Here is a 24,956-nt window from a genome sequence, read left to right as displayed (position 1 = left end):
TCACGCTTGCGTCCCGTGGCACGAAACGTCCGCTACCGAAACTGGAGGGGTGAAAAATCATACGGTATAGAAGGGGAGAGAAATCTCACGTGCGTGCGCGCGTGCGAACGGGTGCCAAGGGGTGCGAAGCGAGAGAAAAACGAAAACGCATGGCGATCTTATTGTCGTCCGCGCAGAAAAGTCGTTCCTCTCTCCCGGCACAATGAGAGAGTCTACTCCGTATCCTCCCCTTCTTCCACTTTTGTCTCCTCTATTTTTCTAGCTCCTTCTGCTCGCCCGTTCGTCAGGAGTCCCCCGGCGCGCAAAAAGCAGTTAAAGCGATTAAAGTCCCCGAAAGCTTGGCGAGAGGCGAAGCGCGATAGAAAAGCCTTCCGAGAGTTCTTTGCTCGTTCCGCCGCCCCTCCCCCCTTCCTCGCCCTCTTCGGGGCCGGGATATTGCGACTCGCGGTGGAATTGCCCCGGGCAATTGCGCTGGAATCTAACTTCCATTCGGACTTATTATTTGAACAGGGGTAAGCGCTCCGACGAAGGTAGCTTCCGGTTCTCTCTTTTTCTCGTGCTCCTTCCTCGTCACGTGATGAGGCGCGATCGATCGACCGTGAAGCATTTCGCGATTAAAATCTCGAATCTTCGCGGTTGGTTAAAGTGAAATTCGATAGCGTCAAAAGCGATTGAGATCAAGTGGAAATTTCGCTTTTAATAATTCTCATATACGTAATGTGAAAAATAATTGTTTATATTATTACACTAATTCGAAATTTAACGAAATATAGGCATTGCAATTTTTCAGGCTATAACCAACATGTCCAAGGATACATGATTGTTTTTAATCCGATCGAAATGGCAGTCTGCTATTTATCCATGTTTCTTGACATATAAACCTAAGCAAGAAGGGATTAAATCTCAAGGATTAAATCTCGTGTCGCGCCTCTGTATAAAATCTCCGAACCGGAAGAGCAATTACTACTGATTGACCTCCTCGCTTCATCCTTGGTAACCGAACCGTATAACGGGATTAATAAAGGCTCGACCGTCCATCCATAATGCTGGACAGGGGGATCGGGACGGAAGCGGGACCATTGGTGGCACACGCCTCTCCTAAAATCAACGAGATGGGAACTCGTACGGGCATTAATTGCCTCTACGAGCGCGCCACTAAATTAAGAAGCGTGCGTAATCGAGCACCCAGGTCGGCTAACGCTCTTCGTGCACGCTAATTGCGCGTGAGACAATAGTACGCGATCGCGCAATCCGGAATTACGCTCGCTGCGGACGGAAATACGTGAATCGGTGAGTTAGCGTCTAACCGATGGTGTTTCCTGATGAAGTGTTCAAACGAGGAATGCGTGAGAGTTGAACGAAATAAATAAGCAGGTCGAGAAAAAGAATGAGGGGCGACGGTACTAATTATTTGCGCGTTTCGGAAAGAAAACGGGGGTGAGCGGGTTAAGCGCGAGTGAGGAAAAATTGCCATTTTCTTAAGTAGCGTCATAAAATTGTCAGACGCGGAATCACGAGATTACTACCTTTCGCGAGCGAGCGAGCTAGTTAACTGTGACCCAACGCCGATCTATAATCGCCGGACGCCGGACCATTTTTTCTCCATTAATCGTCGCTGCTCCTTACTCGCGGAGACTGTAATTGGACCGGATCGTAGTCACAAAGTCGATAACCCGGCGTAATTGAATCCGTAAGCAGTCTGTCGATCAGAGGCGTTCGAGTAAAATGATTCGCTTCGGCGAAAAGTGCGTCAACGCGCTGCCTGCACACAGAAAAGATTAAAGGGTCCTATGCACGCTCAACAATTTCATATAATCATACGCATCAGTGTCCCGTCGCATATTTTTTTCTATGAAAATGTATAATGACAGGCGAAAGAGGATATGCTCATCTATGCCGCTTTACGTTACATATAATATTATATGGTCCGCGATATAAAAATTTCAGAGTAAATACACTCTGCTATTTCTCTCGATCGATTTAATTGACTGCATCGCTTCATCTATTTTACTTAACTGTGTCGTCAATTAGCCGCAGATTGGTACGCGCGTTTGCTCTGAGAGCCGCTTTTAGTTATGTGCGGCAAGTGAAGTTAAAACGCGATCTCATTGAGGATAATTTCCGCATAATCGTGCGTATACGTCACTCCGGAAATTTCTCTCTGCATAATGTGGGACAAACGTAGATAATAGAACTCGACCAAAATGCGATCTCGTGATGTAAATAAAACTGTCTCGCGACACGACGATTTTTCGTTTTCAATATTCTCGCGAAGAAAAGGGCCTGTCATATTGTCACTTTCGCGCTCGCTGTCTTGCGTCTCGAAAGCAGCGGACGCAAGAGAGGCGGATGAAAATGTTCGCCGGGACAGAATAATTCATTGTCCTATTGAAATCGGTGGTGCTTCACGCTTGTTTGGCGAACAGATTCACCTGATTTTGAGCTCGATCTTCGATGAAGACAGAGCAAAGTGTTCTAGTGATCTCTTCTGAAGATTTTACTTTTAGATTTCTTTCGAATTTTTTGAACACATTCGAAAAGCTTATTGTTCTGACCAAAGAATAAATTTTATTATTCATATGCAACAGCAATTTCAAATTTTAAGAAATTATGGAAATACAATAAATATATATACGTATACAAAAAATATATATATATAAAAAAAAGTATTTTAGATAGAAATAAATAAGAAACAAAATATAATTATATGTAAATATTTTTTTTTATATATAATCTCATCGATATATGTTATCGAATATCTATCTATGGTCAATTTCAGCCGGTCATAATCATGTATGAAGAAGCATTAGACTCTGATCGAGATGGGGGTCAGTTTAAAATAAATTTAAAAAAAAGCCAGAGTATGGGGGACCGGTCATATAGATCTGTGGGAAAAGTTGACAATGGATGATGAGTCTGGCGAAAGGGAATACGGGAATGAAATGGAATACGAAATGAAGGGAGGCTTCTTGCGTCCGCGCGATAGCAACATCCAGCAAAAGGAGAGGTTAGTTACCATCTATCTATTCTACCTACTCCCTATCGCTAACCCGGTCCGTGAAGTTTTCCCTCTCGTTTCACCAAAAACTCTCTCTTTCTCCTCATCTGCGTGTCCAGCCTTTTGCGTCTCCCCTTCTTCTCGGACTTTCGGCGAACCCTACGCGACACGCGTTATATGTCCGGTTCGTCCCTTTGCTCTCGCTTTTTTGTATGCCCGATGAGCGGCACGGAGACAGCTGGCGGCAGGGATACAGAGGGAGAGAGAGAGAGAGAAGTCCTCAAAAGACACAAAGGACGTCCACGCACATTAAAGGGTAATGATGTCTCCGCGGTAGTGGTGGTGGTTTAGGCTGTGGTAGCCGATTCCCCGCACGGTTTGAAAATTCGTCCTGCCACGCGACGACTTTTTCCATGGTATAATGTTTTACCTCGCGGCGGCGTTTAGGAACAGACCGGACAGACTTGCATGCTAATTTCACGCAGACGATAAACCGGAGAGACTTTCCCGTCCCTTCCAGTGTCGCGAACGTGTCGAGGCAAAAGTACGCTTTATCTATTATTCCGTGGATGAGTTTGAGGGACGAGAGCGTACCCGCTTTTCCGTGCTTCTCACGAAAAGGAGGAGGGAGTTTAAGTTTCTTAAGACTTTTAAATTGGATATTCAGTATTCCGAGCTGGCGACCGCCGACGAGATGTAATAGCATTAATCCGGTATATACTGTAAACGATTGTCAACTTAATTTAGATTTAATTAAATCGTCGCCGTTTTTAGCGACATTTTATTTTGGAATATAAATTCGGATCAAATTAAAGACGCTGTCGGATAAGCGGAAACTTATGAGCCGTTAGTCGATACGTGCCTTAAAAGTCTTAAAATGCGTCTGTAGGATCCTAAGAGGTAATTAATTTAGTTTATATTCCATTAAATTATCGTCTTCGTTTAACAGGATGCGATGTGTGATTATAAAATTCCGATTCAATTAAATTGCAAACCTCATTATTGCTGATTAAAGAATTTTAACGTAATCGAGAGGGGAACGGCTTATAAAAAGAGAATTAATGAAACGCGAAATTGTCGGTGCTAATTGGCAATATGATGCGAGAATTTATTCCTTAAGATCGTTCAGATGATTATATTTTTTTTTCATCTGACTAGTAACGTATCGCGTTATTGGAATATGAAAAATGGAATATAAATAAAAAAATTGGAATATGAAAAATGGAATATAAATAGATGCAGTGGCATTAAAGCAATACTTGGCGATCGATTTTATCAAATTATTGCAATTATTAAACGCTGCATTTAAATGCTACATTTTTCGAAATTAATTACAAAATTATTATTTGAAAAAATAATTACTTGGGAAAAAGCAATTCGATATATTTTACATATTTATCTATTAAATATGTTAGATAAGAATGTAATAATAGCGTAGTTAATAATGTAGTTATATTAAAATACAATCTATTCCGTGTAACATAAGAGAAAATTTTCGTATAAACTTAGCATTTAATATCGCGATGTAATAATAAAGTGTTTAAATCAATGAATACTGAAAGTATGCTACATGTATCAAGTACTTGCGATAAAAAGGTTCTCAAGAATGCCGCATAGACGTTAAAAAATTTTACGGCGCCAAGCGAACACGCACGCAGACATAATCATCACGGAATTGATTGTAGCTTATGAGTAACGCTTAGGGATTCGTGGTGACCGGCTCTATAAAGTCGCCACAGCGGAAATTATAATTCGAATACCGCAGCAGACCGCGTAAAACGCTCCCTTTTACGAAATAATTTACCGGCTGAACTCGTTAGTGTAGCATTCAGAGATGCGAAGGAGAGGACCTTGTTAGCCACGCGCGCATTCCCGTTTGGTAGTGTCATCGATTTTTCGGCGAGAAAGAAAGCGTTTAGCCTTCCGCTTACGACATCCGGTTGTTGCTGATTTGCAATTTGCATAAAATGGCGACTAAAATGGTCACACGAATACGAAAAGAATCGATCTAAAAAATGGAATATGTTCTTACGTGAAGTTTCTCGAGAGAGATGCGTGCGTGTGTGCATTTAAATTTTTACAAATATTAAATTTATACTGTCAAGATTAAAAATTTTTTGTAATTTAGAAAACAACTATGATTTGATAAGTGCAATTATGATCGAGTGTAATTCGCTGTGGTATAATTTCTATTGCGAAATATACAGTTCTATATATTTTCAAACGACTTATATAACTCAAAATATATATTTAATTTATCGTACTCGTTTTATATGTATTATTATGTATTGTTTATGTTCCTGATGCATAAGTTAATTTTAAATAAAAGTTACAAGGCAAAACAAATTTCAATTAGATTGCCAAAATTATAAGAAATAATAATAAAATAAAATTTGTAATCATATACGTTTCATTGATGATTTCGAGATATTCCCTCGAAAGAAAATTTCCAAAGTATAACAGATTGGTCCTATCCTTCGGCTCTGAATGTTCTTTATGGTACTGTTATAGGGGTGAGAGGGAGAGATATAAAAGCTCGAAATATATGATCGAAATATACCATAAAGTTTCTTGGAGTGCATCTACTGTTTCAGCAGATGAATCTGCGTCGCCCGTTTTCCGCAGGCCATCCATAGAGAAGGATTTCAATTTCGTTTCTTTGCCGGCTTGACTTTTCATAGCTAGACCAGAAAGAAAATCTTGGCAAAAGACGAAGGAAGGGGGAAGAGAAAAGGGAGTCGCGGTAGACGCGCTGTCGTGGATAAACGATCGAGATAATGGACTTTATAGTCCTTACGGATCTCGCGGCCGTTGCATAAATTCCACCGCCCGTATAATGTAAAGCTAATATGTCGGTTCTTTGAACCACATCTCGCAGTGGCTGGTACGGTTGGTAGCAGCGAATAAAAGCGGGCGCGCAGGTAAGGTAAGGTTGGCGGTTGGAGACAGGCAGAAGAGCGACAGGAATAAAGGAATAAAGAATGGAAAAAGAACGGAGAGGTAACAGAGGGCGAGCGGTAGGAAAGACTACCGGAGAACGCCTGGGAATAGTAAATTTCCGTTGCGCCGTGGCATTGTTATTAGCATACAAGTATTTAGAATGAATTATGGGCCAGGTCGCTTATTCCCGAGGGTGGATATATTCGGTACAGACACTCCGGGCGTTCTTCCTACGTCAGGTGTATCCCTCAGGAGGTAACATTATGTCGTCTTGCATATTTTATCCTTTCACTCTCTCGGTCTCTCTGACACGTTCCATCGCGAAAGGGAGCAAAGAGAGAGAGCAGAAAAGGAAGGAGCGAGTGTGCAAACACGCGTGGGCATTTAAAACCGCGACGTTACCTTACGTTATACGTGCGAAAGGTGCAACGTGAGTGGCTGGTCACGAAGCACGACGTCTTCCCTCTTCTCATCCTTCATCCGCACATTCTATCTGCGTTCTAAGTCGTTTGAAATTTATAATCAGTTTACTCAAAGCGATGGATCCATTCCGTAATTCACGTAGACAACGTTAATTAAAGCATAATAATGTTTGCGTTGCGGCTGTTACAATCTGATCTGATAAATAGTCTACATCTGTTAATCGTTGAGCTGATATTCTGATTAAACTACTTTTGTTTAGAATCGTAACTGACATTTCTTCGATACCGAGGGATCGATAAATTAAAAATAATTAAAATTCGCTCGTGTATATTTTATTCACAAACTGTAATAAATATATCAAGTTGTAAGAAAACAGTTACTCATTCTTTTCTTTTCCTCTTTTTTTGTTCCTTCTCATATATATTTTTTTTTAAGGAAGTGTCTCTTTCGGTACATTTTTTTCAATTTATTTTTCTACTTTCTTTTCTTTTCTTTTTTTTTGTGAAACTGTCCATCCGATAGCGATATACGATCGCATGCGGCAATTAGAAAGCCATTATCTCATGGCCGTGCGCGTGCACGGCTATTGTGCAACAACTGCGCGTAGAGGGTGGAAGAAGAGTGTTAGATTCCCATGGAGTTTCTACACCTCCTGTCCGGGGGTAGATAGATGTCCGGCAATCAGGTGCTGGGACCCCCAACCGTCTTTTGAATCCGTCGGCCGGCAGCTGGCTGATACGTTCTCGTTGACGCGGAGCCATCAACGTATCTACGGCCCTCCCGCTGTTTCGTTTTCATGTTTGGACATCGACGGGGATACGAGCTTAAGAGGAACCGTGTCCGAAACACCGGAAGTACTCTTTAGAACCAAGGGGCCAGGATTTTTTCGAAATTAACCGTGAACGATGTACGTCACGTTTAAAAAAAAAAAAAAAAGAATAGCAAAAATGTAGGAAACGGATCTAACAGTTAGGATCGCAAAATCGAGAAACTTTTATTTAATCCGAAACACTCTTACACCCTCTTTAAGTTTCTTCGGCTATATCACGCAGATATTAAAGAAAATATTTTCTTCCTTGACTCCGTTTTAGCTACTGAAATATACTCTCTCTAAAAGATACTTTTTATTTCATTATATTTTTATGTTTTTTTATATTTTTATATTGAAGCGGGGTTGGCAATAATTTAGATGAATTTCTCTACACACACACGCACACATGGATTCCGCGTGTGAGTGGCGTATATTATAAAATTTACACAGCATTATTACTCGTAACATAATGAACGACGCAAATGCATGACAGTGTAGGAAAGTTTCAATTATATAGATAGCCGTGATGACGATGGAGATTTACGATGATGACGGTGTGTCATCGCGATTCTGCACGACACTCGCAGCAGCAGGCGATTCTGAAAATGATAGCGCTGGAAATTCATAGTGGCGGCTACATACGCGCGGTTCACCCAGCCGCGTTAAATTCAGCCGTAATAATGATTCGACGATCGTGCACGTTCATTTCCGAGGAGTTAATATTCAAAATGAACATTAACAGAGAACGCACGCTACCGTTAATCTCCAATGGCATGTGGGACCGTTTCACGGTGCGCCGGAGGTCGCTTTACTGCATTCGCGTTAATTATGCAAATGAATAATTAGCATTTCGATTATTTCGGTAACGTCACTGTCTACGTCGCGGAAAATTTATCGCGTCGATATTAATTTATCGTTCTACTCTCGCATGCTCGAGCCGACGGAATTTATCATCTCCACGTTTCAATAATGCGAGACGAACAATAAGTATCGATCATCGAGCTGTCGTCTATGCGAGATTAATAAATAACTAGACGATAATTTATGATCGTTGTCCATCGACGTCATCTTCGATCGGTTCATCAATTCCGCGGAAAAATCATCGAAAGAATCGTAAAATTTATAAGATGTCTTGTCTCGTAATGAAGATATTATGAATCGAGGTTAAAGATCGCGAGACTGTCAAGCACGCTGTCGTAGGCTGTCGACTAATCACGGACGAGGGAGCGGGAAGAAGGAAATTAAAAGATTTTTGGATTCGCAATCGGAGAAATTTGTGATCCCCGACGGAGGGACGCGAATCTACGAATATTAATCGTTCGAATTTACCGTCGAAAGGTTCTCGCATGAATCGAAGAGTGATCAATGCGAACCGATTCGAAGTGACTGCAGAAATAAACTGTTAGCCTCTATGAATATATTCATATCCCCTTATCAATATTCAGAACCTACTTTTCCTGACTACGCTTAAATCCACTAAAATCGAACGATGCCGAACACGCTCGGTATTTGACAGAATGAGGCACGATCTTCGATTTCTCATAACGACAGTTTATGCCTTCTCGATTCGTGTTCCCATTCCCGAAGGCGTTGAGATATATGAACGTAACCGTAATGATGATTTTCTCTCTTTCTCCGTGTTTGCTCCTCGTAGCAGGACACGCGCTCTTGACACATGTATTTTCACGGAAAAAAATGACCCACTCGGAATTCGTCCAAATGCATTAACTATTCCAGTAATTGGCAGTAAACACACGTACAATTAATTTACTCGAACTTGGCACTGGTTCGGTAGGAATCGAAATCAGATAGAAATGGAGAATCGGAGGCTTCCTTGGACCATTTCCAATTCCGTTCGACTTGCTTCGCTCTCTTTCATCCGTCATTGCCTGTTGCGTTATTTTGCTACCTCGAAAGTACGTGGATCCGGAAATACGTGAGTCGTATTTTAAAGGCCGTGAAGATTAAAGAACTCTTGGCGAACCAGTCCACGTCTCGATCCAGAGGATTTAAGCCGGCTCCAACAAATAGATTGCCGCGCTAATGGATGGGAGTTCCGATTTGATATTACCTTTTCCTATCCCGGCGCTTCAGGCAGGAAATTAGCAAGTCTTAGGAGATCTCCTGTTAATCGTCGGGGTGATTTCTGCGGCATCGCTTTCGGACAATTTGCCGCGACGAAATTTCATTTGTCCCCTTCCTTCCGCATGCCAACAGTCGTCGACGAACCCTTCGAGGGTCTCTTCTCGCTAATCCACCTTATTCACTCTTTATCTCCTTCCATTCGACTTTTCCTAACACTCGCTTTTCGTCGGAAATGGAGCTTACAGAATTAATCGGCGTTACCCCGAGTCCTTGCCCGAAATCCATGGAACGCTTCACGGTTTCACCACGATTACTTCCAGAATGAAAGACGACGATGAATGACAACGAATGAAAAGGAAAATCAGATTTCAATCGATGCGTCTTGGAATCGGATTAGGAAAGAATGAACTCGTATAAAATTCCGATCACTATGAAACATCTTAGCCGACGTAGAAAAATCTTTTTGAATAATTTTCTCATTTTATGTCAAGCTAAATTGAAGCGTAGAAAGAAATACTTCTTCTTTATCAAAGAATTACTAAAGATATTGTTTGAGATAAATCATGATTGTTCATTTTGTTTGACAGGTGTAGCGATTACAAATAATTTTGTTGGAGTAAATTTATTAATAATAATTTTGAACTACCCAAGTTTGTGAAACTGTTTTGAAATAAATGCGCGATTTTAATGCATAAATTCCAAAGAATGCAACGGAAATCCATTGTTTTCCCGCATCGATGATTTATACTCAGCAATTTCTCAATAATTACAGAGGTATCGCGACAGAATTACACGCTGTTTTGAATCGTATCGATAGCGCCCGCGCGATTCCCTTCGATAATTTTCGCGTCGCAGCTGCGTGCATTTCGCGTTCATTTCCGTTCTCCGTTTCACGTTCGTCACTCGTCAACGAGCGCGCGCATAATTAAGAAGGTGTTACGATATCGGGGAACGTTATAAGAGGAGAAAAAAAAATTGTGCTCACCTTATTACTGTATATCCCGTATCCGCTCGGATGTTCTTAGCGACGATACGCGCACACACCAAGGAGCACCAAAGAAATCATCGATCACAATTAGTCTCTGATAGATCCTCTCTCTCTCTCCTTCTCTTCGTATGTTCCTCCACTTGATATAAATTTATAGAAAAATTTCACTCGTTCACTTTGACGGGGCGCTATATATTTACAAGCCTCTAAGATTACACCAAATCTATTACGTATTAGAGGGCGATGACACGAAAGTATCCATTTAGAAAAATGCAAAACGACCGGCGGCGCGTCTCGATTGCGGCGACGTGTATCACCGGCTATCGGTGGCCCGCGTATCTTTTCACACCAGGTCCCCACGAGGTCCCCATTGAGGAAACAACGCGCGACGCGTCCGTCCCTTCGTGCGAGGCGCACGACCAGCCGGAGAGGAACGACGTACCAACTAACACCGTACCGTCACGGCGCCACGGCACTAACTGACAGGCTGACGAGAAACTCCAGTTGGTCGTCGGCGGGATTGGCGAGGAGAGGGGAAGTAAACCCGCGCGGCTCTAGAGAGAGAGACGGAGGAAGAAAGAGAGAGAGACCTTCTCTCATACGGTCTCGCGTCCTCGTCCGCTCGCGTGCAGCCTCTTCCTCCCTCTTGCGCTCTCGCCCTCCGTCACCATCTAGTGGTGGATCGACGTACCCTGGCGAGCGCGCGCCGGTTCACCACCCCCTGTGGTGGACAGAAGGGAGGGAGCGAAACGAGCACGTGAGACTGGTAAAGAGCGAGGGGCGACGAACGGAGCGTACGAAAGGTAGGGGGAGAGGGAGGTCAGCCAAGGCCGGTATAGGGGGGCGAGGTTGCAAAATATGTTGTAGAAATGGGGTGGCGAATGAATGCGGTCGTCCCGTAGACTAGCGATTTTATTGATCTTTTTTCCACCCTTCGGATACGCGCGCGGCTCGCTTAATTAAGCGACCGAACTATAAGGTCGTATACACCTCTGGCGAAGTATTTCGACGGAGTGGAGGGGTGCCGGGTTGTCGAGATAACTTTTCCGAACAATTTTTAATGTATTTTCAGAGCGATTGATATATATATGTATATGTATATGTATGATATATATATGTATATGTATGATATATACAGTTTGCGTTTTCGATCGATCAAGCTTCTGATGGTATACGTGAAATTGATAAAAATGTATTCGATGCATAGATACAGTTTCTATGGATTCTGAGAGTTATCGCGATAAATTTTTCACGAATCAAGCAAATGCGAGCGATTAATTTTATTTAGTTCGTCCATCGTACGATATCGCGGAAAATATTGATCGCTTGTGTAAACATTAATCATCGCGGTATTAAATCGATATAAATTGACGCAAATGATTAGCGATAGTGTGAGATAATGAAAACGGATAAATCGTTATTCGTTTTTTGATTGACGGAACGTTATCGGTCGATCGTAAATTTTCAGACGTCATCATTCGTAATAATTTATTAGCGTTTCGGACGTGAAAACCCATAAAGATCTCGCGAAATTGTGAGATATTGTGTCTTATCACTTTCCAGTTCCGACTCGTTCGATCCCGAGGGCAAGCCGGTGGGATTCGAATTAGTGTTTATGGCACCCATGGGCGTGCGACAAAATCCCTTTCTGCGGAATGATTGCAACAGTCTCTGACAAGCATTAGATGCCATTAGGTGTCATCATTTTTTCTAATGTCGCTTCGATAAATATCTATTTATTTTCTTTAAAATAATTTTTGATATTTTAGACAAACATACGGTATATTGTACAATGTATATTGTTAAATGCTGCGTAAAATATTATATTTATACAATATTATATCATGAGTTTTTATATACCTGTCATTATGCAACGAGTAATTAACTGTCAAATAGTTAATTATATGCAGTTGATCTTCTCGCTTGGGAAATTTAAATGCATCAGTATGCATTCTGGCTTGGCCGATATTTTCTAGCCTAATCGGGAAATCGGTCACGCCGTAAATCTTTAAATAAACACGATTAATCGCTCTCGACAAGTTTGCTTCCCAAACTTCACAGCGGCGTAGCGGGCTTAAAATGGATTTACTCGATCCGAATGCATTAACGACGGGAGAGAGAAGTAGTTGCTGCGCTCTCAAAGAGTCCGTCGGTTGGGAGCGAGTGCTAATTAACGATTCGATCACGAAGCTTCCGGCGCCGGTAGACAACGTCGTCACCTCCACCGGATTCTCTTTGATCCTCTTCTATCTCCGTTTCATTCTCTTATTCGCGTCTCCCTTTTCCGCCAACCTTTCCACCTACACATCGTCCGCGGATATCACATATAGACGGCGCATACAGATGCTTGGAGGTACCAAAGCCAGCGTACGTCCGCAGCGACGTGTCAAAAAGCACGTTAATTGCAAAAAGCACGCCCCCTTGTTCTTTGAAAGCTTAAGATTTATGCATTGAAACTCGCGGCCGCGTCGCCAGAATGCAGAATTTAATTTTTCATCTGCACGTATATAATTTGCTTTGAAAAGAAATGTTTCCCAAGACTAGGAAGGTCGATCGATGTAAAGTGCATGGAGGATGAAAAATGAAAAAAGTAAAGGATTACGCGACTCGATCATACCGACGTGTTCGTCTCTATCCCCCGTAAGACCGCGTCTCGAATCTCATCGTCTGTCTACTCGCCCTTCCAAGGACCAATCCCCGAGCTCGTACGCAAAAGGGGAGGACATGCGCCCGCAGACAAGAGATCTAATATACCCGTCGGTTACATTAGCCGGATTTAATTTAAGCTCCGACCCTACGACGTAAGCATGCCGCTTATGCTCTCTGCCTACCTACCGCGAGTGAGAACACACGTTGGCGCGGGGAAGAACAAGGCCCTTGGAGATGGCGGAGATCGTCGAAAGGTGAAAGAGAGACAGATGGAAGATGGAGGTATGCGATGGTAACGCGAGAGACGCCGCCGCTTTATTGTAATTGCGCTGTCGCGCGAGCAAAACGCCGCTCTCTCTCCACGACTAACCGAGTATTCGCTAATGTCCGACCATTTCAGAAGAGGGACAGCTTCATTAACGCCAAAAAAACCACCCCTTCTTCATCGTACGTCATTTTTTTGTCCGTTCCACGATCAATCCGGTCGGTCCGGAGCAGCTTTGTTCCGTTTTATCCCGATCGAGGTTCGAAACGTAACGATTATCTACACTGTAACACATTATCGAAAAGCGACCACGAAAACACAGGCGAGTACGATAACTTTCTCGAGACGAAGATAGAGACGTCGTCCCTTTACGTACTGTTCTAGGAATGTCGAGATATTTCCTCTCTCGCGGGTTGCTGTTTGCCTGCTATTCGGTCCCGTTTCTCTTTTTCTTACGTCGACAAATACGATACTCTGAGACGCGGGCTAAGCTCATATTTATTTATGAAAGAGGAAGTGGCGCACGGTTTGTCTGCTTGGCGTAGAAATATATACATTCCCGCGTAGCGCGTAAGCGCGTAGGGCGTAAGAGTGGTACACGAAGTGTTCGCGAAAAGTTGCGCGCCGTAGGTTCCCGGGAAACTTTCGACGCGCTCAAGCGAAATCGCACGTTTCATTGTTACTTTTGTACGTTTTTGAGCGACGATATGGTAGACGCTCAGCCGCCGTCGTCGCCGAATGTATGGCGCAAATAAAACTGCCACGTCGGGCGAAGTTACCGTAACCGTTTTTAGTACTTTATGACATCCGTAAATCTCCGCTGGCGCAGGAAGAGGCTCGAATCATTCCGAGGATACCGGCTATCTTCGCTGAAAATTGACGAGGTCACTGTGTCGAGGAAACCAAGTTCCTGCACCCTATGAATAATCGCGCCGGACAATCGGGGTCACGTGTGAACTTCCTTAGATACGTCACGTGCGCGTAAGAAAAATTTATCGCGAAACTTTCCGCCGTCGTTATCGCATACGCGACATTTTCTGATCGTGTAATATTCGTCTGGAATTTTTATGCGATTTCTTTGTTTTCCGTTAAAACAAACTCTTCTATCATAAAATTCTTAAATATATCGATAATTATTTCTATGTTTGTGTGTAAATTATATTAATCATAAAAGGAGAACTTTCTTCGAGACATTTTTGCGCTACTTATAATGTAATATTTTGTAATATTTTATATCAAGACAATCGTATTCCAAAATTGATTTGATTTATTTGAAAATGTATCTGATATTTACAAATTGTTTGTAAGACAAGAAGTATGATTAAATGAAAATCTGAAGAAATTAAGAAAGAAATTATTTTTGATATGCAAATCATATTTCGATGCAAAATGAGAAAATAATTTTTTCAATAATGTACACAACACACATATTATTATTGTTTCAATTTATAATTTATTCCAGTCGAATAAGTTATAAAGTTAAGAAAAAGTTAAATAGAAAAAAACGCCTATTTTTCGTTTAGCGGTTGCAGAGTTAACATGTGTAATATATTTCGAAAATTTACGACACTTATAAACTCCTGCTGTCGTAAGAATTCGGTTTCCTGCGAAAATATCATCTATCTTTAATAAAAAAAATCTGTGAAAAGAGGTTCTCGTTAAAAATTGAGAAACCTCTTGCATCGATTACACGAAGTTTTTGTACTTTAAACAATTGCATTTCAGTAATATTCTTTCTAAAATCCTTTCTTTCACAATCCACAAAAATTCTTTTAGGAATTGATTAAAGTTTTAGGATTAGGTCCAAGAAAAACGTAGAAATCGATCAATAGGGCGAGCTAACGACTCTCGTTACCTTCTACAGCGTGCACTATAATAGTATATCTTCTAAATTCTATTATTTCATGAGAAATATAAATCTCTTCGCTATTATGTGGTAGCAGACAAAAAAAATTCTTACCACCAACTGATTTTAGGAATAGAAAAAACTCCATCTTTTATGACAAAGTTTTTTTTAAAAGGAAAGATTGCAGTGTGTGACTGCGCATAAAATCAAAGGCAATAAAGGTAAACTGTTTTATTCTTTTGTCGCAGATAAATACGAAATAATCTTTTGGCTCTAACTTCAAAAACTTCAATCCTGCCATTAATTTTTATGAAATAATATCTGCACATTTTGCATTTGGAATTTTGATATTTTTCTTCTCTTTCTCTTCCTCTATGTATATATCTTCCTCTATATATATATTTATTATAGAGAGCGCATATTTTTTTACAGTCATGATATTTAATACGCAAAAAATAACCCCTGATAAAATCCCGAATAAAATTATATTTGTAATATTCTCTCTTGCTAACAAAATAATAAATTTGAAATTTTTTTATTTAAAACTGGAAAGACATTAATTTGTTTTAAAAGACATTTATTATGTATATATCTCTCTGTGACTCATCACAGTGTAATTAAAATATGGAAATAAAAAGATAAGGACAGATAATATATATTATAACTACATATATATTAGAACTATGCTATACCAAGAAAACGCGCGAATATTTCATCAAGAATTTCATCAAAAGGTAACACGCATACGAAGTGCAATTCGTCAATTTTACCGGATACGAAATAAATTCCTTTATCGATCAAAGCTGTGCGTGGGCGGTTGTGCAACGCAATGTGATACTCGACGGAAAACTATTACTGCGAGCTTTGTGATGTTTTCCCCGGCAACATCGAGAATCTGCTTTCGTCCGGAATCTCGGAGCATGCACGCGCTATATGCGTAGCCAGAGACGGTATATGAACGGAGATTTTATTGGAAAACGGAAATCCGCTCTCGCGTGGGTGCCGTCGATCGAGGCTCGAAATAAATTGCGCGCCTTACAGAGGACTCTCGATCGAGCGGAGACCTCTTCTCGAAAGAATTTTTTTATCAACTTTTGCGCTCGCCGGCAATAAACGCGGAGCGTATGCGTGTGACAAAGGGCGCGCTTACCGTTAAATCGCGTTACTCGTTAAGCGGCCGTCTCCCGTGGTGTTTCGCTTTATTTCCTATGCAAACGAGCCTCGCGGCGTCGGACGGGTATAATCGAACCTTGAAATATGGTTAATCTACGAGGCGCGGAAAGCTGCGAGGACAGCCTCCTAATACAAAAGATTTTTTTTAACAAATATGAAATATATATATATATATTTGATTGGAACATAGGATTCATAGTTTAGATACGATATGCAAATCACTTGGAAAGTAGGTGCTTTAAATACAAACTCAATGCATAACTACATTCCAAGCGCGCGTATTCGCGATATTACTCGACTATAGTATTAGGTCACGAGCATAGCTGTAAGTTTTCCGTTTTCCACACAATGGAATGCGACGTAATTCCAACATGGTCTGTTGAAACTTTTGTGGCGTTGGTAAGATCAAGAGGATCGTAATTTTTAAAATCCACATCAAAAGACTCTGACGAGCGTATGATGACAACTGCGATATTTCTTCGCCCGCGATGCAATAAATATTCAAAGATGTGTCCCATAAAGATTTTTAAGAAATAGTCGTTGTACTTTATAAACATTTTTTCTATAATGTAGATTTAATTTAAATATATAAAAAGACTCCAAGAGACTTTTATTTAGATTTATATTTTTCTAAAAAAAAAAAATATATATATATATAAAGGACGCAAAATTTATCGAACACGCGTAGCAGAATATAACTGTGTAGAGATTGGGCAATCGATCTAAGTTATATTGCTTTTAACCAGGTGAATTCCGACGCCAAATCGCCTCGTCCCGCGCCCGTCATCCCATTCAACCCCCGGGGCGCTCTTCGTCATATTGACTTCGTAACCCGTATTCAGCCGACCATAATTTTCGTGAACCCTGACCAAAATCCCGACAGCCTATCATCGTGTTTCACGGGGATCGCAAGCAGCCGGCGGTAACTGATCGAGAGCCGATCGGACATTCCTTTTCGTGGCGGACCTCGCACGGATCTTTCGATCGCGTAACGATACGGCGCCGACCAATAAACATAGGCCTGCGGCCGAGACTTGCACGCATCAACGCACCCCGCGTCAGAAACAGCGGCCCACTTGGAACTTTCCGACGTCCCTCTCGTTCGTACCTCGAACGAGACGAATCGGGGGCTCCAGACAATGCGTTGCACTTTCGACACGAACGCACCGACACCCAACCGAAGTCCTACCACGCCGCACGTGCGTGCCAATCCATTATCCGAATTGGCTTATTGAAATTTCTCGGCACTGACGGGGAACGGATGGATATTCATTCGTTCAGTCCGGCACTCACTCAAGGCGAGAGAACTCGCTCGTTCGATCCCGTTCGGTCCCCACGATATATACCTACACGGGCATATGCTTGCCGTACAGAGGAGCAACCGTTTCGACGGGGGAGTAGAAAGCTCGCCATTTAATTTCGTGACTTACACGCCGGCCCGCTTAATTGTTTCGCCTGTCGAAGGGCGCTTAGACGCTCGATGCGTCTTTGTCCGCACGGGCGTGGAAATGCTTCAAGAGAGAGATTTCTACGACTTCCCTTAGTTGGTCTAGTTATATTAAATCCAATGGTATGTGGTGTGCGTGATACAATATATTCCATCTTCTCAATATATATATATATATATATATATATATATATATATATATATATACTCTGCCATATATTATAATATATTATAATATTAATCTGTATCTATCTATATATTATAATATTAATCTACTATCTACGTTTATTACATAAATGGCATTATAAATTAATAATCATAAAATGACACATTGTAAAAATATCGACATCTAAATCTGTCAAAAATATATCCATTCATAAGTCGACAATATTAAAAGGAAACGTGAGTTATTAATATTCATTGCATTATAAATAATAAATCTATTAATATTTATATTTGAGCGAAGATTAAAAATAGAATAGAAAATTTATATTATCTCTTTTGATAAAATTTATAAAAAAGATTCCTCTTGTTAAAAATTTAGCAAGGAGAAACTTGATACTAAAAAAAATCGCATCTTAAATGTCACTTTCTCTATTTATTTTTTTGGCGTATGTTTTTTAAATTTCTGATGTGTATGAAATTAAGATATTTTTAAAATTTAAAAAGTCTGAATAATCAAGTTAGCAGAAATCGACGAGCTGTCAAACGTTCGATTATTACTAGCATCGATAGCAGCTTGCTCTCTAATTTCGTCGCTGACGTCAGCTATTGACGCGATTAGAATCATTCACGGTTGTCGAAAGGCCTTGCTGCTTCTGCACGAAAATACACTTGTGCATAAATAAACACTGCATAAATATACACATGTTTGTTTGCCCGTCGTTAAGGAGGGAATCCAGGGCGTGTGGAAACCGCTAGACTCATCCTACTCGAACGAGCTTTACGTTCAAAGCATAATTTCGCCAGACAAAATATATATCAGAGATCCTTTAAGTGGTGCGAAGCTTACGATGCAACAACGTCATACATTGGAAACTTTATAAAGGATATAGCACTTAACATAGGACATAGACGTTACATTAGTTAGCACAATCTATAGAAGCCATTAGATAGCGTGCTTTAAAGTTCCACAGGCTATCGAATAAATTCTCAGTTACTTTTGTCAATTATGTAGATCGTCGCGTCTTGCCGGTTTTATTATCATCTCTATTTATTGACTTTCTCTCTCTCTTTCTCCCTCTCGTACAGTGAATCCACAAAGACGACCACAAAATAGGTCCATTACACGACCCTTTGAAATTTCTCGAAACAAATTCCCCCGGAATGTAATATTATCTCTAAATCCGCCCCGGCTTCGCCGCGAAGCGCAACGCGGATTCGATCGCACGTATACAAGAGAGAAAGATTCAAAAGAGGGGGATTACGTCAGACACGTGTTGTTTTGTAGAGAAGAATCTGTGGCGCCCCGTGTATCAAGCGCTCGTAAATAATACCGCTCTGTATATTTGAATGCTCCTGACGGATCCCACATGCCACTTGGGAGAGCTCGGACGGCTCTTACGCACACCCGCGTGCGAATTTTGTATACGCGTGTGTAAATGCACACGCTTACACGAATACGTAATTGATGTTTGCAAGAAAAGGCGACATCCTCAATTTTTTACATCCGCTCGAATTTTCTTTAGCCATCGGAAAGAATGTTTTACGGGAGATTACTGCGTAAAGAGATGCGAGGAAACGAAAGAAAAGGAAAGGGCGGACGGGGAGGCTCGGGAAGTTTGCGAGCGCGGAATTTGAGAATTCTCGTTGCTAGAGAAGCACACGGAGTATAATAATTCACCCGATGCCCCGCCGCGAAGCTTAGTGACGCGCGCCGTACGTGCATTTTATTCCGCAAGAGACCATTCTCGGTAAAGCGTGTAATCCGGTTATTAATGAGGGTGGTAATCGCACGGTGGCTACATCGTGTACGATGGTAAAAAATGATGTACGCGCACGACGTTTGTGTGCTGCTGGCGTTCGCTTCGGTGGAGGCTAATGTGTTTTCGGTAGAGAGCCGAATGATTGATTATCGCGAATAAGAAATGCGCGCCTTCGCTCGTGACGTATTTACGCATTCGGCCCTTTAAAGATTGCTCGCGCAAACGCAATATAAACGGATTCGAAGCAGAGTCATTGAGTATGCTGCCTGGAACAATTCCGCACCACTTAGGGTCTCGTCGCGCAAACTCGGCATGACTCAGGGCAATATTATTTCTTGGAAACGCATCATTGGACAACCTGTTACGCGCTTTATATCGGGGAAACGTTATTTTTCGCATTATAAGACGTGTTTCTTCCCCACACAACGGTATCCACGGGAGGCGTCCCTGCCTCCTCCCCGATCAGGGATCGCGAAGAACGCACGAGGGTGGCTGGGTACCGACCGAAATCATATTTCATGTCGGTCAATGCGAGATTAATAACGGCTAGACACGTTTCGATTTCCCAGAAGTACCTGTCGGCCCGGCCACACACTGTGCTCGTCGAGGAAAAGCGCGTGAACGGGGGCCTCTTAGCTGCCAAGTGCTACGAACAGACATCGACGAAAGGGAGTCGGTGGTTAATTATCGCTTTGACGGCGGCGGTTACCACCGTGACCAGAAGTGGGGATGATTTCTCACGCTGGAGTGAATCTGCCATAAACACTCTAGGTATGGGTGGGTAATAACCACCTGAAAAGAGTGGCCTCATTGTTCCATTCCATTGTTTTGCGCCGTGCGATTGGATTCCCTATTCTCTCGCTTTTAACTTCTCAAATTAACCGACCGCCATCTACTCGCACGCCGCTACCAATTACACTTGCGTTCTTAATTAACGGCAATGGTCGTCAACGATCTCGTCCGCCTTCACGCGAACGTCTCAAAGGCCTCCTTCAACGACACCGCGTTAAATGGGCGAGAAATTGCTCTACGATTCGTGGAAGTGATTTCAAGAAAATTAATTTATCCGATGCGTGATTCACCCGATCACTTCGACAAAAGTACTCTTAACGTCCTATAATTTTCACGCCGAAATTTCAAACAGTTATTGTAACATATTTATTTTTGTAGTAGCATAACTACGGGAGAGGGGTTATTCCAAAATATCTTTTATAGCGCAAGAATTTCATTTCTTGTTTTGTCACGGATAAATTTTTAATTAAGAGCGATAATCGATTCCGATTTATTTTCGATACAAAGCTTGGAAGCGGAACAAACTACAGTCACTTTCGGAAACAAGAGCAACTTGTCTCGATAACGACCGTGAAAGAAAAGTTCTGGGGCCGATGAGAGAGAAATGCTCGGCGGTTCGTGAGCAGTAAATCAAGTTTCCTTTTCCAGTTCGAAGGCCGGTGGAAGTGTCCGATACTGTTTGGCTAAAGCACGACGGGGCGCCAACTGGGTGAAAAGCGGTGCGTATATATAAGACGGCGAGAGAAAGAGGGAGAGAGAGAAAGAGGCGGGTCTCGTTAACCGCTGACAGGAAGGCGCGTATAGCTCATCGCGTCGAATGGCCTTCCGGTTCTGTGAAAACCACCAACGAAACACGTTCTGAATAAGGTCGTGAATGTTTGGGCGTTTGCCGTTTGAACGGCAAAATGGATGAAAGATCGACCGGCGATTCGGCACTGAGATGCCAAGTGACGCTATCCCCCGACATATTTGAACGATTAAGAAAAGAAAATCTTAAATTCGAGATTAATGAAAATATTTGATATTAGCGAAAAATGAAGATATATACGATAAGAGTTTGATTCTTTGAATTTGAATATTTTTATCATATTCTATCTTTATGCAGAAATTATAATATTTAGAATATTAATAAAAAGATATTACTTGGATATTGTTTTCTTCGATATTTAGATTCACCTATTTTATTTAGATCATTGCCTATTTTATCAATTGTGTATTCAAAAAATATTGGAAATACAACATGATACATTCGTAATGTAATAATGTATAAATTAAACATAAATTTCTGAGAGAAACAAAAGAAATGGCGGTTCTCTGATTCCTTGTATTTCTGTCAACTTTTGCTTTCGAGGATCTGCGAATAGCGGAAGTCCAGTTTGGTAAGCCGGTGGCGAAAGGCAGTACGTGGGAGGATGGAAAATCTATTTCACAAACGTTTGTCACGGCCATTATTTTAACAGGCCCACAAGAGGTCTTTTTTCAGCTGCGTGTACGCGATAGCTACCGCTCGCGTTCGTCGTCGTAAAATGGATGACGCTGGATGGTCGATGGACGTCGACGAAAACTACGACAACGCAAAAAGTTATCCCCTTTGCTCCGGATCTGACTTCCCTAACGGAAGCGCCGGGATTGCTGCGAAAGTCGGTAAGAAAACGAACGTGGCTAAGTGCTCGTTTCGTAATTATCTTTGAGAGACGGTGCTTACTAAACGAACTTTTTCAACCGGTACTTCCCTTGATGAACCTTAGTTCAATTATGATATCTAATTATTAAATTGCATGGCAAAAATAAACTAATCTTGTTTCCGCGTAACTTCTCTCACTCGCCCATAGTCTGGAAACTTTCTTTTCCTCGGTCGAATTAATTTTAAATCCACTTGATTCTGCCTATTACATATTCACCAGCAAACTTTAATGCGAATTCTATAACAGAATAGAAGCGCCGATGGTTAGAATTGTTATTGCTGAAGCTTTATATCGCGTACAATGCGTTTCATTGACTCGATATCGAGCATCATGTGTAACGATAATCCTATCAATTTGAATGATTATTGCTGCGCTTTTAATTCTTTTAGTTGCATATTCTCTGCACTTTGTTCTATTTTTCGGCCCTATTTGGCGCGGAAGCAAATATAAAAATGCGAGGTAGAAAGACTCGCGTTTGAAAACATCTTAAAAAGAAAAATACAGAAAACGGCAGGAACTAGACCGGTCGTTTTCTTGTTTTTCTTTCGCCACGTGTAGAAGCCCATAGACTGGGAAGTGGCCAACAACTGACGCGTATCGTTGAAATCGGCGAGACTATTGCACGCTTTTGCACGACTAGTGTAAACGATGCCGGTCATCTTGAACATTCGAGCCGATGGTCGCGCTTCCGCGTCCTGTCCCGAATTAGTCGCAGACGTTTCATTTATAACGCTGCCGGCCATTATGCCACACCCGGACACAATGGCATTGTGCGCGCCGAGTTTCTCACCCTCCGAGCACACGCGCGTATCGTTCGTATATCGGGGAAGAACAATCCGAAACGTCGGTCCTGCATGCGGCACGCCGGAGCTTGAAATCCCTGGGTCCGTGTGTCGGCGATCCCCGTGAAAATTTCAACGTTTAGACCGCTTTTAATCCGACGCGCCCGCTTCGTCCACCATCACCATTAGTCGCCATGAGAAGCGATTTCGATGAATGAATCATCCGTTTTGACTTTCGGACCCGGGCGGCTCCGAGATCGCTCGCGCTTCTACGCTTTACGAATCTCGAAAGGAACGACCGTGAAAACGTGGATTAGTGCGCTGTCGTGTGGGAGAAGATGCGGGGAAGTTCTTCCTGAGAAATGAAGAGTCATCGCGCGTTCGAGGCGTATCCGAGCGATTATACGGGAAGAACGAGCGGCGGAAACTCGGAAAAGAGAACCGTAAACTGCCCCTTTTAATTGCCGCGTAGTAAGCGGATTATTTTATATATTTTTTCAAGCCGCGGCGCGCGTCAACCGTGTACGCGCGACAGAAGCCGCCGCCCGTAAAATTCCAAAAAACTATTTAAATTTCGGCTCTGTCTCGGCGAGCGATAACACGCGCGGGAATTAAAAGTTAACCGGCTAACCACGCGAGTCACATTATCAAAGTCACGCAGCTCTTTCTGACGGAAGGGGGGCAACCCAACGTGATTAAAGTTTAACGCGTGCTTGGGTCAGCGAAAAAGAGGAAAAAAAATGTCAGCTGTCCGGCGCGCTAGCCGGGGAGATACGAGTGCATTCCACGTTATCGCTCGCGTCCCTCGTCATGCCGAGAGCTATATATATATCGGGGGCATAACGTATATCCTTCAGGAATTCCCGGACGGTCCCGGGCGATTTAAGGGCGGGACGGACTTCCGGATTTTTCTGCGGCATTTTTTTTCCACTCGGACGACGCTGTAAATCAAGCGGCGGGCCCCTCGCGACGGCGACGACGACGGCGATGGCGACGGTTACGGGGGTGCGTCTTGGAAAATCCCCTTCCGGACGGTCCTACCGGGCGGCCCAATTAAAACGGCTCGCGTTGCTCCGAAAAATTCTCCGGGAACGAGGCTCGCGCGATCGTTGGCGCGGCCGCTTGAGCGCCAGTGATGCGCGAACTTTGCGAGAGCGTTGATAAATCTCATCCGGTCCGTGACAGATTTCCGCAAAAAATTCACGAGAGCACGTGTGCGTTGGTGCAGCGTTTGCTAAATCTTTCCGCCGCGCGGCTTTCCGAGAATCATTAATGCCGTTGCTGTTCGCATCGTTGAATGTTATTGATCACGAATTTACATGTACGGCAAATGCACTAGTGAACGACCAGTTACGCGATATTGACGGATAATTCAATTTGCTTGCTGAATGAAACTATTATTTTCTTCATAGCCTTTTAAAAGTTAATTAAACTCTTAATTTCCAAGTTTTAGTTTTTCAGAGTTTTTCGCATGAAAAATATCTACAGGACGAAATATATATATGTATATGAATTTTTTTTTAAATATGAAATAAACATATATTTGCGCGTGTGCAAACTCGTTTTGCATATTAATTGCGATCGTTAATTGAGCGTAAACATTTTGCCAGTGTACCCTGCTTGTAATAAACTTTGCAATTTACACAACATTACGGGCATAAAATTCAATAATTAATGCCAATTCCGTATCGTAACCTATATTGTTCTTTCGTAATGAGTTTACATTGTTCTCGCTGACACTCTTGTTACCGGAGCCGGTCATAAAGGTCCGTTAATAGAGTTAATGACACGACGCGACGATAAAGTTTTTAACAAATTTACAACCGCGACACAAGAAAGAAGAGAGAGAGAGAGAGAAAGAGAGAAAGAGAGGAAACGCTCGGCCGATACTTTATTTCCTATTTACGGGGGAAATCCCTTTGTCACTTTTACTATCGTACCGAGCGGCACACAATGGTTACACGCGGGACATCGAGTAATATCGAGCATCACAGAGGACCGGCGAGCGCGTTCCAACGAACGTTTTACAGCCTGCCACCACGTAGAAGCTCTCAAAGCGAAAAGCACAGTGGGAAGAATCGAATTTCACACAATTCGGCTACGCCGCGTGTTGAGGGAGAGATGCAACGAAATTGTTTTTCTACCCT

At 42.2% G+C, this 24,956-nt stretch overlaps 2 protein-coding genes across 3 annotated transcripts in view; one reads left to right on the top strand and one right to left on the bottom strand.

Annotated features, from left to right (window-relative positions):
- Nucleotides 1-10,709, bottom strand: part of LOC105255636 (discoidin domain-containing receptor 2) — an 88,824-nt gene extending 78,115 nt beyond the window's left edge. Inside the window, exon 1 of the mRNA XM_011265045.3 lies at nucleotides 10,243-10,709. The gene's annotated coding sequence lies outside the window, so the exon portion shown is untranslated. The remainder of the gene's footprint in view (nucleotides 1-10,242) is intronic.
- LOC105255637 (discoidin domain-containing receptor 2) overlaps nucleotides 1-24,956 on the top strand; it is a 503,453-nt gene that overhangs the window by 224,264 nt on the left and 254,233 nt on the right. The gene's annotated exons all lie outside the window — the stretch shown is intronic.

This window comes from Camponotus floridanus, unplaced genomic scaffold (assembly GCF_003227725.1).
Source record: "Camponotus floridanus strain SB8 unplaced genomic scaffold, Cflo_v7.5 scaffold14, whole genome shotgun sequence".
In the NCBI taxonomy this organism is placed as follows: domain Eukaryota; kingdom Metazoa; phylum Arthropoda; class Insecta; order Hymenoptera; family Formicidae; genus Camponotus; species Camponotus floridanus.
The sequence above is the reverse complement of the archived record's forward strand: the minus strand, read 5'-3'. Positions and strand labels throughout refer to the sequence as shown.